Source organism: Brassica oleracea, chromosome C9 (assembly GCF_000695525.1).
Source record: "Brassica oleracea var. oleracea cultivar TO1000 chromosome C9, BOL, whole genome shotgun sequence".
Lineage (NCBI taxonomy): Eukaryota > Viridiplantae > Streptophyta > Magnoliopsida > Brassicales > Brassicaceae > Brassica > Brassica oleracea.
The window spans coordinates 44,101,763-44,110,882 of record NC_027756.1 but is presented as its reverse complement, the minus strand read 5'-3'; the positions used below and the strand labels follow the sequence as shown (position 1 = coordinate 44,110,882).

Genomic DNA, 9,120 nt, shown 5'->3' with positions numbered 1-9,120 from the left:
TCAACTTTAAACCCTAAACCATGAAATATCAACTCTAAACCCTAAACCCCGAAACATCAACTCTAAACCCTAAACCCTAAAACTTCAAATCTAAACCTTAAAACATCAACTCTAAACCCTAAACGTAAACTCTAAACCCTAAATCTAAACTTAAAACATCAACTTTAAACCCTAAATCATCAACTCTAAACCCTAAACCATGAAACAACAACTCTAAACCCTAAACCTTCAAATCAAAACCCTAAAACATCAACTCTAACCCTCTAAACGTAAACCCTAAACCCTAAACCTTATATTTTTCTGAAATTCGAACCCTAAACCCTAAACCTTCAAATCTAAACCCTAAAACATCAACTCTAAACCCTAAACGTAAACCCTAAACCCTAAATCTTCAAATCTAAACCGTAAAACATCAACTCTAGGGTTTTAGGGTTTAGAGTTTAGGATTTAGGGTTTAGGATTTAGGATTTAAAGTTGAAGGTTTAGGGTTTAGGGTTTAGAGTTGATGTTTTAGGGTTTAGGGTTTAGAGTTTACTTTTTAGGGTTTAGGGTTTAGTGTTGATAGTTTAGGGTTTAGCGTTGATGGTTTAGGGTTTAGAGTTGAAGGTTTAGGGTTTAGGGTTTAGAGTTGAAGGTTTAGGGTTTAGGGTTTAGAGTTGAAGGTTTAGGGTTTAGGGTTTAAAGTTGATGTTTCGGGGTTTAGAGATTAGAGTTGATGTTTCAGGGTTTAGGGTTTATTTAAAAAAAAAATAGGGTTTAGGGTTCGTATTTCAAAAAGAATAGGGTTTAGGATTGATGGTTTAGGGTTTAGAGCTCAGTTTTAGAGTTTAGAGTTTGAATTTCGAAATAGTATAATTCAGAAAAAAATTAAAAAAAAAATTTATTATTTTTTAGATTTTTATTTATTTAAATATTTAGTTATTATATATATAAAGAACATGGGCATAAGAGTATTTTGCCACTTAATGAAGAAGGTTTTTTTGAAAATGTCCATTTAGTAGTGATATAAATGAAAACTGGTAGCATGAAAGTGGTAAACATGTAATTTCCCTGACATGAAAAGTGTCATTATGAATGTGTTATTTTTGTTGATTTTCCAATATTTAATTAGCATTATATATGTCAACATTTTATGAACAAACTAGCTTTAAATTCTTTATACATATTAAGTTTGATTCTAAAAAGTAAGTTGAATAATTTTAATATAAATAAAAAAAGTTAAAAAATTATTGAACTTAAATATAAAGAATATTCTGTAAAATAATAAAATTATAATATAATTGAAAACTTATAAAATAAATATATGTAAATGTTATAAATTCAAAAGTAATTTTGTATTCTAAAAATGTTTTTCTATTTAATTATTTTAAATTAAGAATTTTTTGAACCAAATATTGTAACAATAGATTGATATTCATTATTTTTTGATGAAAACACAGACCATTATATATTTGATGTTGTCGAACAAGATACAAAATAACAATGTTATAAAATTCTATAATAAAAACACCAAGTTATAAATAATATATATTATCATTTTATCCTATAAACTAAATATACACAATTATAAATACAAAAAATACTAGTACGGCATACATGTTAAATTCTAGTAAATTTAATAAAGAGAAATTCCCTAGGATAGACCTAAAATTTTTTTTATCACAAATATAGATTCCAAATATCAAAATGACCAAAATGTTTTATTAAGAGGTGTATTTTTGTGTTTAGGATTGATAATTTAGGGTTTAAGGTTTATGATTTAGGGTTTAGGGTTTAGAGTTAAACGGTAGGGTTTTGGGGATATTATTTCAAATTTCAAAAGCTTAAAAAATATTAAAATTTTCAAAATAAAAAAGTCTATTTTGGTCATTTTATTTTTTTAGTTCTATTTTTGTGACATAAATTTAAAAAGGGTCTGTTTAAGAGAATTCGCACTTAATAAATGATGGGGGTTTGTACTTTTTAAAAAATACCAAAATCTTTCGAAAAATACCATAGTCCATGCGGGTTTTTTATTTTATTTTTTATTTATGGGCTTTTAGTTCTTTTTATCGTCTTTTTGTGTTATAAAAGAACCAAAAATAATTTCATATTAAAATATTATTGGAAAGTGGCTGGTATTTTCACCATTTCTCTATAAATACATGTGTTATAGTGCTGGGTTCAAACATTCAAAACAGACAAACACTTCACTTCTTTGTCTTCACTTAGGTTTTTGAGTTTCAACTATGGAATCAAATCGTGTTCAGTTTCTTGAGAACAAGACCTTGCTCGTCACTGGCGCTTCCGGTTTCCTCGCTAAAGGTAATTCTCTGTACGTAATCTCCTGTACTGCAAGAAATCAACTGAGTAATTTTTTTTAAGTACTGAGTAAAAATTGGAGCAACGATGATCAATATATAAAATATATAGATATATATTTGAGCAACTTTATTTATAATAAACCACTCGTCTAATTCATGAATTTATATATTGTTTATGAATTTTTAATATTTAAACATAGTTTTCGTGGAGCGAGTTCTGAGTTTGCAACCAAACGTGAAGAGACTTTACCTCCTCGTAAGAGCATCTGACAAGAAATCCGCGAAACAACGGTTACACAGTGAGGTATATTTACAACGTACATACCAAAATTTATGAACCAATTTTTTGATAGAGGATTCAGACGAAAATGAATTTCATATTTGTATCAGGTTTTCGAGAAAGATTTGTTTAAGGTGTTAAGAAAGAATATTGGTGATGAAAGTTTAAACGCCCTAATCTCGGAAAAAGTTGTTCCTGTTCCAGGCGACGTATCATTAAACAATATGGGAGTGAGTGACTCTAATCTTTTGCAAGATATGATGCAAGAGATCGACATTGTTGCCCATGCAGCTGCCACCACGACATTCGACGAAAGGTAGTTGTACATTCGTTTCATTATGAATATATATTGTTTTTTTTGTTTGAAACTGATATATATTGTTTATTTACAACCATATTAATTAGCTTATGGTTCACTTGAATGTGAAACAGATACGATGTTGCACTTCGGAACAACACATTTGGAGCACTCAATGTCCTTAACTTTGCTAAGAAGTGTGTGAAATCACAACTGCTTCTCCATGTCTCAACTGGTGAATCACGTTTAAACTTTTTATTTTTGGAAGGATATGTCAAAGCTCAGACTAATTCTGAGGCCTTTGAAAACGCCAAATTTTCTTTCCATTTAAAGTGTTTGGAATTATCAGCCATGATTGAAACCACCAAGTGGGCTCATTTAAACCTTATAAAATCAAGTTCATAATATATATACATGCCTGACATAGAACATTCACTATTTAAGTCATCAATTATGACATTAAATATAGAAATAGTAACTTAAACACTTTATAGGAGGCTTTTAAATCTTTATATGTAAACAAAGTTTGTAGACTTTAAATAATAGCGATATTTATAGGATTTTAGCATTATATTTCAAAAACTATTTTAATAAAATTATGTTTTAGAAATTTTGAAATTGTAAATGACGAGAAAGATTATTTAGTCTCTACTCTTGCCCTTTTACCAGATTTACGCTAACTCGCTCTAGTATGTTCTCATTATTGTAGTTGTTATATGTCATTATTATTTTATATATATATATATATATATATAGAATTAGTTATAATAGTCTGTTCTTGATAAGATAATATAATATTGTCTATAAAGTTCAAATAGTCATTTTATATATAATATTATAATATATATAAAAAATATATTTTTAAGAAATTAGCTTGAATAATTTATTTACTAGGTGTTTGCCCGCAATTTTGCGAGTAGTTATATTATATAAAGAAATATATATTATATTTAGAGTGTTATAATTTTTGAATAATAATTAGAAATTCAAAATTTTAATTTTTAATTTCAAATATTTGGATAATAAAAAATTTGAGTATATATTTTTAGAAGATATGTGAGATTTAAAATAGTTCAAAAACATAAACCTTGGTCATTAAAAATCTTTGTCTTACAGAAAATGATATTATAATTAATTCAAATTATTGGTTGTAGAATTACTTTATATTTTAGTTTAACACATGAAAAACCAAAAATATTCTAGCTCACAAGAGAGAAAAAAGAGAGTGTGGTTTTTTTTTGTGTAACTCCAATATGACCAATACAATGATCGGATGCTTTTATCATGAAAGATCTTTTGTAAATGGTTTTGTGTGGTTTTTAAAGACATAAAAGTTATAATAATTTCTTACCTACAAATATAATTCATTTATATAATAATATATAACCATTAAATTTATTTATATAAAAAATGCTAAAGTATTTTATTTAATTATATATAACTAATTGATAAAATAAAGAAATTAATAAAACATATATATTATTTCTCTAATTCTACAATTAGTTACCATAAATCATTATTTGTAATATCATTTGTGTTATTTGGTAATTTGTATTAATTAGTTCTAGAGATAACTTTTATTTTTAGATCTGATTAAAATAATAACTAATAAATATTAACAATTAATCAAATTATAACTATTTTTAAAAACTTAATCTATTAAAGTGGCTTCTCAATTAATATATAATAGAATATATCTCCTTAAAACTAAGGATAAATTTGGTTAAGGTAAACATAAAAGCATGTATTAGGAAAATGGTAGTTTAAGCCATTTTTCTCATAATTTATTCCAAATCAGACTTTCTTACTCATTTATTTTTAATTTAGTGTTTAAAATAAAACTCAAATGGGTTAAGTAAACAAATTCTTCCTTAAATTATCTCTGATCATCACGTTATTTTATCAAACACTAACTCGTTCAACCAAATGTTTTTAATTAAAACTAATCATAGTTTACATATCTTTTAAAATTATTGCTATATTTTATTTAAAATTAAATTAAAACATACCTATATTAATTAAATCTGATTAACTAATAAGAAAAAAACATTTCAATATTTAAATAACCAAATGTCGTTATTTTAGGCATATATACTTAATATTAATGTGAGATCCAATATTATATGAAATAAAATGTTTTTATTTGTATAAAGTTTGTTAAAATTTTATTATCGTACATTTAAAAGTTTATTATAGCGTAAAAAATACATCTCATTAATTTTTAAGTATTTTTTCATACTTTCAATTTACATTATATTTTCCATCTTTGACTTTAACAATTGTAGAGATGGTCATTTTTATTGAACTTCCTTACTAAATTTATCTTAACATTTTAAAAACACATAAAACTAATTAGTTCACATTTATAGTAACACAAAAAAGTACATGTACCTCGACAAACAAATAAAAATTAAATACATAAGAATATAAAAATACCAAGAACACAACAAATATATTTTATTATTCTTTCCTCTTGTTCTTTTATTTATGTCTGCATTTTTTTCCTATTAAAAATAAGCATGCTAAATTTATTATAATCTAACCTATAGGAATTATATTAATAGAGTATTAACTCTAGAAAAATCATGTGAAAAATACTTTGATTAATATAATTAAATGACTTACCATACAATAAATTAAATGAATTACCAAATAATATAATTTTAAATGACTTACCATATAATAATGTTAATTCACCTGTTTATATTAATAGATGAATTAAATTAAAAATTTCTTGATTAATATACATTTAAATAACTTACCATATAATTTTTATGTTTTAAAATATAAATATATTTTAATCATTACTAAAAGTGATAACGCATCTATGATATCACATTGTCATTGGAAAATGATTGAATTTTGTTAGAATTATATATTTGACTGTTTTGCATTCATTTGACACATTTTTATACTATATATAGTGAATGAGCCAATTTAATTAATATTATTAAATTTAAATTAATTAGTTTTCTAAAATATATGATTTATTTTATTCACTACTAATATAGACATAATAAAAACCGTTTTTATAATTGTTTCTATAGTATCATATGCATTTATATGTATCTTATCAATTTATATAATGTAATCTAGATATTTAATTATTTCTATAAAAAAATTATGTTAATAAATCTATATTTAAGATACTTAATTGTATGTCTGGAAACATAGATTAGATTAGGTAATTTTATGAATAGTTTTCTTTAAAAAAATATAATTAAATAAATGAAAAATGAAAAACTATCAACCAATCAAATTATAACAATTAATTGGAGAGCTCTTTTATGAGCGACACGTCAGCATAAATCAGTAAATTGACTTCTCAATTAATATATAAGAGGATCCCGGTATACAATATTTATATATCGACACTAGTTAGTAGTTATAATATTCATGTATACATATTTGTTTTCTTTTCTAGCTTATATTTGTGGGGGAAGATCGGGACTTATACAAGAGATACCTTTTGCAATGGGAGAAACTCTTCACGGTAAAAATAAGGTAGATATCAATACGGAAATGCAACTGGTAGAGCAGAGATTGAAACAACTCGTTGAACAAGGTTGTTCAGAAGAAGAAACTAAACATGCCATGAGAGATCTTGGGTTGAAAAGGTTTGTGTTCATATGCCAAAATTAAAAATATTGTTTAAAAAAAATATTATTTGGTGTAAATGTTAAGAAACTATATAGTAACTTGAGGCACGTTGTTCACACAATGTTAACTAGGGCAAAACTTTTTGGACTGCCAAACACTTATGCGTTCACCAAAGTAATGGGAGAGATGTTTCTTGGACACTATAGAGAAAATATGCCTATTTGTTGTCAATTTAAATTTTTTTGAAAGAATGTTAAATTTATAATTCATCTAAAAAATAAGTTTTTACAACAAGTATGTGGTATTGATCTTATTGTTCAGTTATGTATTGATATACTAAATCTAGAAAGTATATAACTTTGATCAAAAGAGATCTAAGTCTCTAGGGAGCCAAATAAAGATGCCATCAAATCCTAAATATATAAATTTTTCTCTGACTCAACTTCTTTTGTGGGATTGTATATATGAAGAACTGTGGACACTATAATTCTAGCATACGGGAAGGGCATGCTTAAGTGTTTTCTCGTTGATCAAAAAGAAGCATGTGATATCGTAAGTTCACTAGTAACATTATCAGTATATATGTTATTAAAGCAGAATCCTTCTTAGTATTATGCCCATATTTTTCCAATTAATTATAAAAAATTTCCACTAACTTTTTCAGTGAGTTTTCCAATAATAAATCTGATTTTGTCGGTCAAAACAATAAACTAGATTTGTAAGGGCAGTGGACTTGGACCTATTAAGGTAAAATAAAATATATGTTTTCTTTTCTTTTTGGTTGAATTGGTTTTTGCGATCCAACTTGATCATTTTTGCATATGATTTTAAAACCAAGTAATAGTTCATCTCATTTTATTTCTTTTCAGCAAATTAAAATATTTGAAAATACAAAATATCGACATTATAATTTTTTCATAATATAAACATTACAAATTATATTTTTAATAAAAACTATAACATTTTTCTGAATATAGTATCTTTATTTTATTAAAATTATTTGTTATTCTTTGCTATATTATTTATACCTTAAATAAATAGATATGTAAATAAAATAATTTTCTAAATATTTCTCCCATTTTATTATATTGGTGATTCACGGTATGAGGATTTTTTTTATTTTACCTCAATTATTTTAAGTGATTTAAAACAGAAATGTAACCAGAACCGAAAAATTCAAATTTTTTATATATCCATACCACACAAAATATCAAAATATTCCATCACTTTAACCTAAACTCAACTTCATATATAACCAAAATTGTTCATATATTTCTAAACCAAAAACCACAACCAAACTGGAATCGAAACCCAATAAAAGCAAATTAGAGTCGAACGAAAACCGAAAAATATTTATAGCGAAATAAATTAGTTAACAAACAGTTATATCAAAATCTAGTTGTACAAATTAAATTAAGACTCAATTTTTTACTAGCTTGATTTTAACACGAAAATATATGTCTAACAAGATACCCGTCGACATGGTGGCAAATGCAATGATAGCGACCGCAGCTGAACACTTCCATGATTCAGGAAGTCTTACCGTTTACCATGTAGCCTCATCTTACCGGAATCCAACAATGTATAAGCAAATTACTGAAATTAGTATTCGTTATTTCAAGAAAAACCCTCTGCTCGGTCGCAGTGGTATGCCTATATATAGTCCCAAAACCTCCAGTACTTTTGTCCACAATGGCTATGTTCCGTCTCTACATGGGCCTTCGCTTTAAATTACCTTTACAGGTATACTTACATATATCGCACATGAAGTAGATTGTTCTCTAAAAATGTTTATGGCCATTAAATCTCAGATTCAGCCATGTCTGAAGTAGATTGTTCTCTATGTCATTTATATATTGTCTCTGTTCTTATTTTCTTTTAGATATTGGAACTACTTAGCATAACTTTCCCATCACAATTTGGAGATAAATATCAACATCACAACCGTAAATTTAAGATGGCCATGAGACAGGTGGAAATTTATGAGCCCTATCTACTCTTCAAGGGCATGTATGTCTCTATCTCTCACATTTTCTCATAATATCCTTTTAATTTCATTTATTATTTTCTATTTTAATAGGTGGAGTTTTTCATTAGACATTTCCTTATACTATATAATATATATGTCTACTAGAAACTTGGTAGATATATGATAGTGAAAGCCTTCTTCAATAAACATGATCTACAAATCTTTTTGTCGTGCCTTGAGTCACAGTTTAACTATAATTGTTTTGAATTTAAATTGACATGTAGATTCGAAGATAGAAACCTGGAAACATTACGAATCAAGAATGAAGCCAAAGAGATGAACGACTTACCTCGGTTTAGCTCAAAATGCATTGATTGGGAAGATTATTTTACCAATACCCATATCCCTGGCCTCGTTACACACGTACTCAATAAATAAACGCCAAATACAAGATATATGAAGTATTATATGAAGTCAAATCTCCTATATATTAATTGAGAACCATTTGAAAATTTAAAATCTTCATTTTGTATTAATTAAAAAAACTCCAAATCCTAGCTGGCACTCTAGATGCCTTCTAAATTATATTTCAAAGAATTCTAGAGCATCTAATATAAAGTATAGTTTAATCTAATGGTGTCACATTATTCCATAATTATATAACACTAGA

General features: G+C 26.0%; 1 pseudogene; it reads left to right on the top strand.

The window, feature by feature from the left end:
- Positions 1–2,228: 2,228 nt before the first annotated feature.
- Positions 2,229–8,888, top strand: LOC106317136 (annotated as a pseudogene).
- Positions 8,889–9,120: the final 232 nt, after the last annotated feature.